The following is a 13,311-nucleotide window of genomic DNA, read 5'->3' on the forward strand; positions in this document are numbered from 1 at the left end:
CACATCAGCTTTCAGACTAAAACTTTATTTCTATGTACCACATCAATGATATCTCCCCCACCGCTCTCTAAACTTATTTCTCACCTTCACAGCAGTGATTTCAGTCTCCGCTCTCGTAGCACTTCTCCAACTAATCATCTATAGGAACAGAAAAGTATCCCTCCACCTTTAAGTCTTCTGTTCTTATATTGCTGAACTACTCTTAGTTGTCTGCCCAGCTTGCTGTCTTTCTAAATATCTTTTTGGGGATTTAACTCTGAGCTCGAGCCGACAGCAAGCCAAGTTTGTTTTACCATTAACCATTCAGACTGAATGGGCAGGCGAACGTGTGAAATGTAGTTCCAAACATAGGTTCGGGAGGAACCTAAACTTTCAGTCCTGTCAGTCATCATTATGAGCATATACAGTATAAGCAGCAGTCACCACGTCATCCCAGCAATTCTTCCAAGCATCCCTCCTCCTTACCATCTCCCTCCTCTATTTCTCTTATTCTCCCACTGCGCAGTACTGTTATAAGGGGGTTTAACTTTGAGCTTGAGCCGAGCCTCAGGTTCGAGCCTCCTTCGAGGACAGCAAACCAAGTTTGTTTTACCATTAACTATTCAGACTGAATGGGCAGGCGAACTTGTGAAACAGACTTAAATATGACCTTGACAGTCAACTCAGGTTAAACTGAGTTCACAGAAATTCATAAAATACACAGATTTTTTGAGTCCCCAGAAATTATAGGCTACATTAGACATTATAGGGGTTACAGAAAAGCAAACTCAGACCCCACCCCTGGAAGTGAAGTTTGCATTTTTGGAAAGCTTGGATTAAAAAGACTGTCTTATTTTAGCCACTGTGCTAGAACGAGAGCTGTTATTAGTATGCAATTACCCCCAATCCCCTCCATCCCTTCTCCCTGTCTCTCTCTCCCTCTTTCTCTCACCATCTGCCCTCTGAACATCGCCAACAGATGGGGGAACAAGCATGATTTTGAGCTTTTGGGTCTGACAGCAGAAGCATTCCTAGGGGCTATCAACGAACACTCAAAAAGTAACTAAAATAGTAATTGATCTAATTAAATATTACTGTTTTATGAGGAAAATGGTCATACTCAGAAAATATTCTCCTAACGTAGTATTCAATATAAATATTCCACATTTCCACAATCCATGGTAAATTACTACAGTTCATTCATGGTAAATGTGTAAGTGTGGTGATTTGGGGATTTCTATCTTCATTCATGGCACTGTGTTTCTCCTGTTTTCCTCATCAGTCTTGTTGGTAATGTTGAGGCTGTTTCATCCGATTTAAAACAGTGCTATTTGTTCTGTATTTGTTGTTACTGACCGATAAACAACTTCAGATGATTCAGTGACAGAGTGGTCTGAACAAATCCAAATCATTTCAGATTGTTATGCAAGCACGTTTGGCCAATTCATGGAAAGAAAGAATCGAGACAAAAGAATGATTAATTCACGAATGATTGGTATCGCTGGTTCAGTCGACATAAATACAGGACACACAAAATAACTGCTGAAATATTCGGACGGAAAACGTTTCTCGGGTCAGTCAGAGCAGCGTGCGTGGTACGAACAGTGCAGCTACAGGCGCCACTGCGGCCACCCGACCCGATCACATGAGAATGTGTATCAATAGTATGTGCGTGTAATCTCATAGAAAATATATGGAAAAATACGTTTTTGCGTGTATATGATACACACTTTATTGCGTGCATATAATACGCTTGGTAGTCTTGGGTAGGATTAGTAGTGTGGAGTTTGTGCGTATTATACGCCAAAAAGTGTGTATCATAACTCACGCCAAACTCATTTAAATTTAGTCGCACTTCCAGGAAAAGAGGAGTGAGGTTGGGCCGAGGTCCCCTCGGGTGGATGAAGATGATTGGCGGGCCGGACTTGGCCCGTGGGCCGCCAGTTAAATAGCCCTGCTCTAGGTACTCTGGATATCTTTGGGATGAATTTGAACAGTGAATCCTTGTTGCCAGTGTCAGTGTCTAGCTCGCTGTTGCAATTCATCCCAAAGGTGTGGGGTTTCAGGTCTGGACTTTGTATAGGTAAGATTACCAGGCTTGGTAATTTTAATAGACTTGTCTGTGTGTGCAGGGTCAGTGTCATTTTGGAATATATACATGATGCATATTTTGTGCATGTTTTTTGTCAATTATGTGCATTGTCAATAAAAATCTTTACATGGACTAAAGCTGTGTTTCCACTGAAATTAGCCAGAACAATTTGTCCTAGGAACATTTTCCCCCAGACTTGTTGCTGTCTGCATTTCTATCGTGGTCTGAAGTACCTTTAAGATTAGGCAAATTAGTCCGGTGACGTAGGACTGCGCGCAACTCCACAGTTACTGCTGGATTTTGTCCTCCGCATATAAGCTTAATAAAGCCTGAAACTCATCATCGGTCGTTGGTTGTATTTTTTTTTTTTAACTCCATTGTTGATTTGAATAGCAAATAACTCTTACTGCACACACCACAACAGACTTTTAAAAATGGTGATTTAAATAAAATGCTGCGTGGAATCAACCAATCAAAATGCTGTGTGAACTCAACCAATCAGCATGTTCAGTGCCCACGTCCCAACCCAAGTACTACCTCGTGAGCAGGGACTTTCTGAGGGGGAAATTTACCCGGAACTTCATTTAGACCCTGGTCCCTGCGGTCGAAACACACAGAGTACCACCCCAAAGTCCCTAGTTCCTGGTGAAAGTTCCTATGGTGGAAACACAGCTAAAGTGGTTGTTCTGTTTGCCATGATTTGTACCCTGCAATCTGAGAAGTTTTCATTAAAGGCGAGTGAAGGTGAGTAAATATTGACTGAATTTATGTTTGGGTGAACTAACACTTTAAGCCCCCCAAATAGAAATTGTATGACATGTATGTGTGAATTTATATTATAGTAGTACCTTGAAAAAGTACACTTTAAAAAATAAGCAGCTTTATTGAGCGTTTGTCCCCGAGACACTAACAAAAAGGATTTACAAAAATCTAATTTACATTTATCAGATGATTTTATCCAAAGTGACTTACAATGCACTTATTACAGGGGCAATCCCAGTGGAGTAACCTGGGGTCTCATTTATAAAACTGTGCGTAGGATCCCTACTAAAAGTGTACGTACGCGCAAAAGCTATGATAACATGATAATGTCAACATGGCAGTTGATGTCCGGATCGCATTCATACTCAACGAAATCAGGCTATATAGTACCTATATAGTACTCTTACTAAGGCTATATAGTACTCTTTTAGCGCTCGTTAATTAAGTACTTATTGAAATTAAGTGCCTACTCTGTGAGTATGCTGTTTTGGACGCAGCCACTGTGTCAGATAAGATAGACATACAAAATGTGCAGAGACAATCCCCATTCACACTGATCTGCAAAAAATACCAAAAATGCTGTATTATGCATGCCTGGCCAGTAGCTGGCGATGTCACTTTGTAAGAAACACTATACACCTATAAACTGAACACATAATGTGCATACACATGATGTCACCATTTTCAGTAATTTGTGTATTTGTAGTTTACAGAGAGACAACGTTCAAAAACGTGCAAGTTTGCATTTTCAGGCCCCCAAAACCCAGATATCATGAAAATGAATGGCCAAAACACAAAAAGTTTTCCATTTTTATTTGAAAATGGTGTTGTGTAAACTGCCCCTAAAGCTTTTAAGCATCCTAAACTTGATGACAATAAAAGAGAGTAAAGGACTGGGTTTTGAACACAATTAATATCAGATACAGCAACTCATCCCAGGAAACACCCTTGATGGATAGTGCATCACTGAGCTACACACAGACAATATACAGGTATATAGACTATTTGGCATCACTAATTTACCTGTCCTCCATGTTTTTGGGTTGTGGAAGAAACCAGAAGATCTGGAGGAAACCCACACCGAAATGGGAAGTACATACAGACTACACACGGAAAGGCTTTTTGATTCAGCCATGACTCAAACAGAGGATCTTCTTTGCTGTGTGGTGACAGTGCTATCCATTTACTGTTACCCAATTGATGCTTTTCAAGGGCAGGTCTATGTCTATCAAATAAAACAACAGTGCAAGTCAGCTCCCTCGCTGACTTGCCTAATAATTATGGAATAAATTACTTCACAGTTTATCATCACACAAATCAGAAAGTGCGAGTTTTTGTATTTGGCTATGTTGAAACACTAAATATAATTGTCACAGTCACCAGCTCAGTCACCCTCAGCACTACACTTCCCATCATCCTCTCTGGCTCACACCTGTTCTCACTCCCAAATCACCTGCACATGCAAGACATTGCCCTCATCATGACTCCCTATATCTGCAGTCACTTTCCTCATTGTAGGGCCTCGCTCGACAGAACTTACCAATGACTTTATCAATGAACAACGTGACCGAACAAAGCTTCATTTGACAAAGGATTCATTCGCTGACCCCAGAATCCCCAGGGGCACTGGATAGCTCCTAATTCCAGCTGGTCAGCATTAAGAGAAGTGGTAACGCGACTTAAGAACAGAGAATATCTGTTCTGAGGCCTTCCTGATCATGTTAAATCTATTGATTCTCTCACAGAACCCTCTTGTATTATCGGATGGAACAGGAAACATTAATTAACGGACCTAAATGCACCAGGATCCTCACAGACCTACCCTGATTAGGAATCCCTTTTTGACCCGGTCACTCGTGACTCCGGTCAAAGTTTAAACTCTATGCTTAAGGACTCAATCTTGAATCTCAAAAGGGACAATCATTTAAAGTATTAACTATATCCAGAATAACACTTGCTATGATGTGATTACTAACATGTTGGAGTCAATGCAGTATATGTTTGTATTCCTGTATGCATTTTCTTTCTCTTATAATCATTGTTTTAATTGGGTCAGTCTAGTAATATGTGTGTAAGAAGTGTGTCATGTTTGAGTTCAAAATGCAGAATTTATAATTCTCTGTAATTCTGTGTGAATGAAACACTGAAATTCAGTATCAGGAAGATATTAAGAAACATTGTAAAGTTGTTAATAAAACAGGAGAATGTTCCACAGATATCACGCAATGTGATCAATAGACAATAGACGAGGCGTGTCTAATCTCCGTAGCAACGTCTCATTGGAGGATCGCTCCTTTAAAACTATGCTGTCCAAACAAGCTAGGGCTGGAAGTCAGAATCGGTCAAAAGGTCGGTCAGAAGTCGGACTGAAGCACAGTCGTTGAAGCCCAGTAGCCGAAGCACCGCTACTTTGACCACGGCGGAAAAGTCGCATGGGTCATTGAGAACTGATTGACCGGGGCTGATTTTCCATCTAACAGTCGCCGACTTCAACCACGAGCCGCGCAGCTGACCATTCAACAGCCATCACATCCAGACTCCAAAACACTCCGTGAAATATCTGACCAAAGTCTCCAAAGAAGAAAACTGCTCAGAACAGCGTGTTTCACCAACTTTAACTTTAAAGCTTCCGCGCAACCCACGAAGGGCTTTCCCGAGAAGACGTCACCTGAAAGACAGCCAATCCAGAACGGGACTTCGCTGCACACGAGTCGCAGAACAACCCGATTACCTCAGCTGTCAGAGCAAATGCAGGTACAAGCAAACTTCTCTCTCTTGCTGGAACTGGTGAAACTCCTTTAAACCTAAAGAATCAAGCCAAAGCTCTGCTTTTGTGATTTTCCTCAGGTTGCGATGTTTAGTTAGTATTTGGGACTTTCTTCATAACTCATATCAACTCCGTGAATATGTGTGTGTGTGTGTGCGTATGAATGTGTGTGTGTGTGTGTGTTTAGCCTTAGTTTCCTGTAATCATTAGAAGTAGTCAATAAAGCTTGTTTTGATTTTCACACATACGAGTTTCTTGTGCTGTGTATCAAGTTACTGTCTTAAACTCAAAGATCAGTTACCTCTTGCTTATAATAATATAATAATTATAATAATAATAATAATAATCCCTGTAACAATTAAATTGAGCTAATAAATGACCTAAGGTCCTTACATCATCTCAGATGTTGATACCTACTAGTCCACATTTTCTCACTCCTCACTTGATCACCACACATATTGTTCTCATTGTCATCCATCCTCGTAGATCCTCTGCTTCTATCCTGATCATCCGGCTGCTTCCCATTCATCTCTAAAAAGAACGTCTCAGTTATGTTAGTAACCCTAGTTCTCTGAAAGGGAAACAGAGACTGTTACTACTGAGTTAATTACTTTCAAATTATTTAAATTCCATCTACTCACCTGTTTGATTCACCTAATCTCTGCTACCAGTGTCCATAAAGATTGTAAATTATATTACCTGTGTTGTCTCCTTCTGTTTGATAACAGAAGACCAGACCACAAATATGTATTGTGCAGCTGAATACATTGTGGAGGATCTAATGTGCTCTATTTATCAGGATGGCTGCAGTATTGAGAGATCTACCTGGAATGACTGACAACATGGATCTATTCTGGAGTGGGTTGGATTTGCATATTGCTCTGCAGATGACAGACTGATGTCTGAATCTCCCACTATCTCGCTATTTGGACCTGGTGCTGTGGATGTGTGGTTCCACTTACACGGTTGAGGAGGTTAGTGGAGCTCTGCCTCACTTCTGAGTGGCTTGCGTCTGTAGCTCCGTATAGCTTTGTTTTGAATCTCTATTTACTATCATTCCTTGACTTTTTTATATATATATATATATATATATATATATATATATATATATATATATATATATATATATATATATATATATATATATATATATATATATAGGGAAATATAATTTACTCATGACCATATATCTGATATTGTCTATCTATGTCTAATATTGCCTATCACATTAATCAGACATTGCTAGCGTTTTTTTTTTTTTTTTTTTTTTTATCTAAATCGCTATCACAACACGTTAGCACGTTAGCATTTCGTTAGCCTAGTGGTTAATACAGCAATTTTACGCCAAGGCCCCCCACCTTTCCAAATCAATACTGATTGATCAATACACCCCCCCCCCCCCACACACACACACACACACACACACACACACACACACACACACACACACATACCCTTTTTTTAATTCACAAAAACTTTTGGATTGTAGTGTTATTACTTTTATTTCTTTAAAGAAGAATCTCACCAGCCACCATAGTCACGTTTGTTGGGAGCCAGAGCGCCTGACATCAAAGCAAATTTAAAAGTGCTGGCTAATGTTAATCGTAAATACTCTAAGATTATTATTCATGTTGGCAATAATCATGTTTGACTTCGCCAGTCAGAGATCACTAAAATTAATTTTAAAGAGGTGTGTGAACTTGGAAGTACGATGTCAGACACTGTAATTTGCTCATGCCCTCTTACAGTTTGCCGGAGTGATGAGATACTTAAGACTGTTCTCAGTCAATGGCTGCCTGCCTAAGTGGTGTCTGCAGAATGATATAGGGTTCATATATAATTGAAAAGTTTTTGGGGCAAACCTGACCTGTTGAAAAGAGATGTTATCCATCCCTCCTGGGATGGTGCCGCTCTTCTCTCTAGTAACATGGCACATAGTCTTAGAGCTGAAACATGACAAACTGGGGCCCAGGTCAGGAAGCAGACAGACTGGCTAAACCGACCTTCTGCTAACTGTCTCACGTCACAGAACTCAGATAAATCCCAACACATAGAAACTCCTTCACCTAGATATTATCACAGAGACTGTGTCTGTTCCCAATTTAGTAAATACAAAAAAATTCCCAAATCAAATTAAGGGTTAAAATTTAATTGATGTTCAACAAATAAAAAACAGATATAATACAGAAGAACAAATGATAAAGCTTGGGTTGCTGAATATTAGATCCCTTATTTCAAAAGCACTTATTGTAAATATATGATCACAGATTATTATTAACTAGATGTGCTATGTTTGACAAAAACCTGGCTAAAACCAGATTATTACATCACTTTAAATGAGTCCACACCTCAAGGTTATTGTTATAAACACGAGTCTCGTCTAAAAGGCAAAAGGGGAGGTGTTGAGGTAATTTATAGTAATATCTTCAGTATTACTCAAAGTCTTTCAAATATAATTCCTTTGGAGTGATGGTGCTTTATGTAACATTATGTAGTGTACGTGATAAGTCCTATTGACATTTGTGCTGATTGCAGTATACAGGCCACCAGAGCACTATACAGACTTTAATCAAAGGATTTGCTTATTTTCTATCAGAGTTAGTACTGGCAGATAAAGTCCTAATTGTTGATGATTTTAATATCCATGTAGATAATGAAAAAGATGCACTGGGATTGGCATTTACACACATTTTAAACTCTATTGAAGTTAGACAACACATGTCAGGACCCACTCATTTTCATAATCATACATTAGATCTAATATTGTCACATGGAATCAGTATTGATGCAGTTGAAATTCTGCAGCAGAACGGCGACATCTTGTCTTGTGTATACTACATTTAGCAAAGGCTGCAAAACCACCTCCCTTTTACAAATATGGTAAAACTATCACTTCTACCACTAAAGATTGCTTTATACAAAAAAATCTTTCTAATCAGTTGAATCTCCTTAGCATACCAGATAGCTTAGAATAACTCAATTTTGCAACATAATCTATTGACTCTCTTTTCTCCAGCACATTACACAGTTGCTCCTTTGTGTTTAAAATAAGATTAAGGAAAATAGTCCAACGCCGTGGTACAATGAGAACACTCAGGTCCTTAAAAGAGCAGCCAGAAAAATGGACAATGGAAAAGAAAACTAGAAGTTTCGCCTCTCATGGTAAGAAAGCGTTTTTGCGTACATAAAGGCATTAACTGCTAGATCTGCTTATTTATCAACTGTCCTAGAAGAAAACAGTTAGTTTGTGCGTTCATGACCTCAACTCTAGATTATTGTAATGCTCTACTCGGTGACTGCCCTGCACGCTTAATAAACCAACTACAGCTGGTCCAAAACACAGCAACTAGAGATTTTTACTAGAATCAGAAAGTATGACCATATTTGTCTGGTTCTGTCGACACTGCATTGGCTCCCTATTAAACATTGAATAGAGTTTAAAATCTTGCTAATTGCTTACAAAGCACTAAATGGTTTAGCTCCCAGTACTTGAGCGAGCTCTTAACGCATTATAGTCCTACATGTCTATTGTGATCTCAGCATTCTGGCCAGTTGATAATACCTAGAACATCAAAATCAACCGGAGGTGGTAGATCCTTTTCCTATTTGGAACAGTCTTCCTAGCATTGTTCGGGAAGCAGACAGACTCTGTCAGTTTAAATCTAGAGTAAAAACACATCTCTTTAACCTAGCATACACATAACCCCTTATCACTTTATATTTTCACATCCGTTAAAGGATTGTTAGGCTGCATAAATTAGGTCAGCCGGAACCGGAAACACTTCCTATAACACCTGATGTACACGTTACATTATAAGAAGAATGGTATCTACACTAATATTAGTCTGTTTATCCCAAGGTTTACCAGTTCCTGGTAAGACCTGTACCTAGACATGACCACAATGCATCCCTGAAGTGTCAGCAGAGATTGTGTCAACTATACCCTGCAAAGGCCTCATCGACATGACAGCCAGTGGCACAGATCCTCAACAAAACCATTTCCATACCGGCGTGATGAATCCGTTCTTCAACCAGATGAAACTGGAATCAATATTTTGACTGTTCTGATCCCAATCTGATTTACGACCCGTAATGCTGCCTAAATCATAATCATGCACTGTTCGTTGTTGGCCAGAGGAGAACTGGCCCCCTGACTGATCCTTGTTTCTCCCAAGGTTTTTTTTTTTTCTCCATTTTTGTCATCTGATGGAGTTTGGGTTCCTCGCCGCTGTTGCCTCTGGCTTGCTTAGTTGGGGACACTTGACATTCAACTTGCATTCAACAATGTTTTTGATCTGTCTGCAATTGACACCATTCTATGCAAATTGAACTGAGCTGGACGATGACATCACTGTTTTCTCCAGAGCTGCTGTATCGATAAATGAACTAAATTATTAACTAATGATTTTTACAATGGAATGAATCAATACTGTACTTAAGCTGGACAATGACACTGTTTTCTTATTTTCCTGTTTATCACTGTAAACAATGTTCCCTCTAATTTCTTTTTTCTCGATGAGCAAAACTTTTCTCTGTTGAGTGCACATTTTGGTCACCTGAGCAAAAACATACTTTATATCAGACCTGTACAATGAACGTAAACACACACACACACACACACACACACACACACACAAAAAAAACGTTTTATCATGCAACTGTAACATTTAACTTTAATGTGCCTTGATGTAACTTAGTGATATATTAAATAATATGTTTGAAAACAAGCAGTTCAGTCACTAAATTAAGCATTTAGGTTAATTTTAGGTTACTTGAGATTTTTTCACATTGCTGTATTAACTGTACCAGTCTTTACCAAGAAATTCTATTAAAAAATAATTTCTGTCCTCCTGCAGGACAGTTCAATTCTTTATAATAATATAATATGAGCAGTTACAGTGATGGTTTGGAACAACCATAATGTGTTTTTGTACAGTCAATTATTAGCAACAGGCAGTGTTAAACTATCAAAATTACATGTTTATTGCTTATGAATTTCCCAGATTTTATATACCAGGAGGTTTCAAGATTTTTCGTGGCAAGGAGCCCTAAACAATCCCCTTGTGAGATCTTTTTTTTTTTTTTTTTTATTAGGCTTACAATATAATAAAATATAATATAATATTTAAGTATTTAAACTGATATACAGTATTATATTATGTATTATACAGTTATGCTTCCATTTGTTTTAATATATTATAAAGTGAAAACAACTGAAGCATTTAAACAGATCTGATGGCTAAATATTTTTAAGAAAATTGAACGTTAACTCTTTTATAGTTATCTAAACATCCCTGAAACCCACACCACCACACACACAAAAATCTATTTAAACTGAGGTATATCACTGATGTATTTTGAGTTTGCAAGCTACACCTGTGGTGGGTGTGTGATTGTAAATTTGTTTTACCATTCTGTGCCCATCATCCGTTATTTCCACCATTTTTCATTAAAACATGGCATTTTATTTCACATTTCTTTTCGTTTCGCGTTGCCTCTCGTGTTGAGATATTTAGTCCGCAAACATTACAGTATTCTTACCTCGACTGATTTGGCTCAGGCCCGCTCACACATGCTCAATCGTTCTCTATGAAACCTGTAAACTGCATTCACCGGTTCTAACTCTATAGCGACAATAACTCTATAGCGGTTGTCCAGAGCACTGCAATTATTTCTCATTTAAACTACTACAATCAAATGGATTCCTCACACATGATTTTCATGTCTGTCCTCTGCGCGGCAATTATTTATTCTGTGCGGCCGTGGCTTCAGAAGTGCGTGGCCGCATACGCGCGCAGCTTAGAGGGAACATTGACTGTAAAGCTGCTTTGACACAATCTGCATTGTAAAAAGTGCTATTTAAATAAATGTGACTTGACTAGTGGTGATGAGATCCCACAGTGGCAATCTTCCCAATTTATTCTTCCCAGGTCATCGTCTCTCTCCACTAAACCAAGCCCCCTGACAAGATACAGCCATGAGTCACCAGTCTTTCCTCAGGCAAGGAAATCTGTTTCGAACAGCGCGGACCTAACAGCAAAAGTAAGGGACCCTTCCTTCATTTCTGTTCGGACTGCTTTAAAGAAGTTCCCCATTCTCCGGTCCCTATCTTTAGAGTCCAATCCTGAGATAGTTCCTGTCCGTGAGTCCATTCCAGTGGATGTAATCTCTGAATCCATTCCAGTATGAGAAATCTCCACATCAGTTCCAGAGAGAGAAAGTCATCAGTCCCGCCCTGTCATGGCCGCCATTCCAGAGTCTCGTCCCGTCATGGCCGCCATTTCAGAGTCTAGCCTGTGAGGGCTGCTGCGCCTGAGCCCTCAGCCAAAATGGCCGTGAGCTGCCGGCTCCTCCCTGGCTCCCTGAACAGCTGGTGCCTCCCTGGCTCCCTGAGCTGCCGCCGCATCCCTGGTCACCTGACACATCTCCAAGACGATCACCACATACATTGTTCTCACCGTCATTCATCCTCGTAGATCCTATCCTAATCATCCGACTGCTTCCCATCCATCTCTACAAAGAAACAGAGACTGTTACTACAGAGTTAAGTTCTTTCCAACGATTTACATTCCATATACTCACCTTTGATTCACCTGATCCCAGCTACCAATGTCAATAAACATTGTAAATGATATTACCTGTGTTGTCTCCTTCTGTATGCTGACAATAATAGTAATATAACTGTTGTAAGGTCAATTCAAAATGTGTTCATTCATAAACAGATAAAAAAAAAAAAAGAAAAAGGAAGAATGAAGCAAATAACACCCATCTCCCAATCACCTGTCAATATTTATCTTTTACTCTGCAAAAGTACAGTGTTAGATACTGTAAAGCATCACTGCCATCACATACAGTACTGGAAAGTTAGTACTGCATAGGTTCTATGCATTTTAATGAAGTTAATGAATTTGCAATTCACAAAAAAAAATAAAAAATCTGTATTGAATCGCCTACTGCAATTTTAATAGAAAGTATTTGCACCTGGATGAATATTAAATATATTTTGATTGAGGGAGCGTTTACACGACACCATTTTCAACTAAAAATGGAAACTCTTTGGGGCGGTTTCCTGGACAGGGTTTAAATTAAGCCAGGATAGGATCTAGGATAGTTAATCGTGGTTTAAAAAATGGCTTTCAGAAACACTGATTAAATTCAGATTACTAAAACCTGGACTATGGAGTCCTAAATTAAAATTAACTAGATTAATTTAAATCCAACTGTGATAATCTGAATTAGCATGAGAGGTTGCCGGTAAAACATGGAATGAACCAAAAAAAGCTTAAAATTGCATGGAACAGAGAAGCAAATCCAAGGAAAACAATGGCAGCAAAAAGACTCCAATATAAAAACTTAACTAAACAAGAGACATTTTAAAGCAAGCAAAATACATCTGCTGTGGAAAAAAAGAAAAAAGAAGAAGAAGAAATGCCTTGAAATCTGTTTGTAATGAATTCCCTTTAAATAGATGAATTCTAAATATATAATAATCATATGATTATTAATTATTTTGTTTTGTCCTTTACATAGCAACAAACTAAACATAACTATTTACATATGTGATAATCGGTGTTGGCAGTCTAGAAATGATACGGGTTTGATCCAAAGCACTATCATAGTGGTGGTTTCATTATATATGTATTTATAAATTTAAAAAACAAAACAAAACAAAAAAAACAGGTCCTCAACCCAAGCAGGTCCTTAGCAGGTC

General features: G+C 38.8%; 1 long non-coding RNA gene across 2 annotated transcripts in view; it reads left to right on the forward strand.

Moving 5' to 3' along the window:
• LOC125269893 overlaps window positions 1–12,442 on the forward strand; it is a 51,925-nt gene extending 39,483 nt beyond the window's left edge. The window contains exons 3-4 of one of the 2 annotated variants that reach the window (XR_007185210.1): window positions 6,400–6,574; window positions 11,531–12,442. This is a non-coding gene — a long non-coding RNA (uncharacterized LOC125269893). The remainder of the gene's footprint in view (window positions 1–6,399; window positions 6,575–11,530) is intronic. The other variant, XR_007185211.1, reaches the window with a different exon arrangement.
• Window positions 12,443–13,311: the final 869 nt, after the last annotated feature.

The sequence above is a fragment of the Megalobrama amblycephala genome, linkage group LG6 (assembly GCF_018812025.1).
Source record: "Megalobrama amblycephala isolate DHTTF-2021 linkage group LG6, ASM1881202v1, whole genome shotgun sequence".
Taxonomy (NCBI): Eukaryota; Metazoa; Chordata; class Actinopteri; order Cypriniformes; family Xenocyprididae; genus Megalobrama; species Megalobrama amblycephala.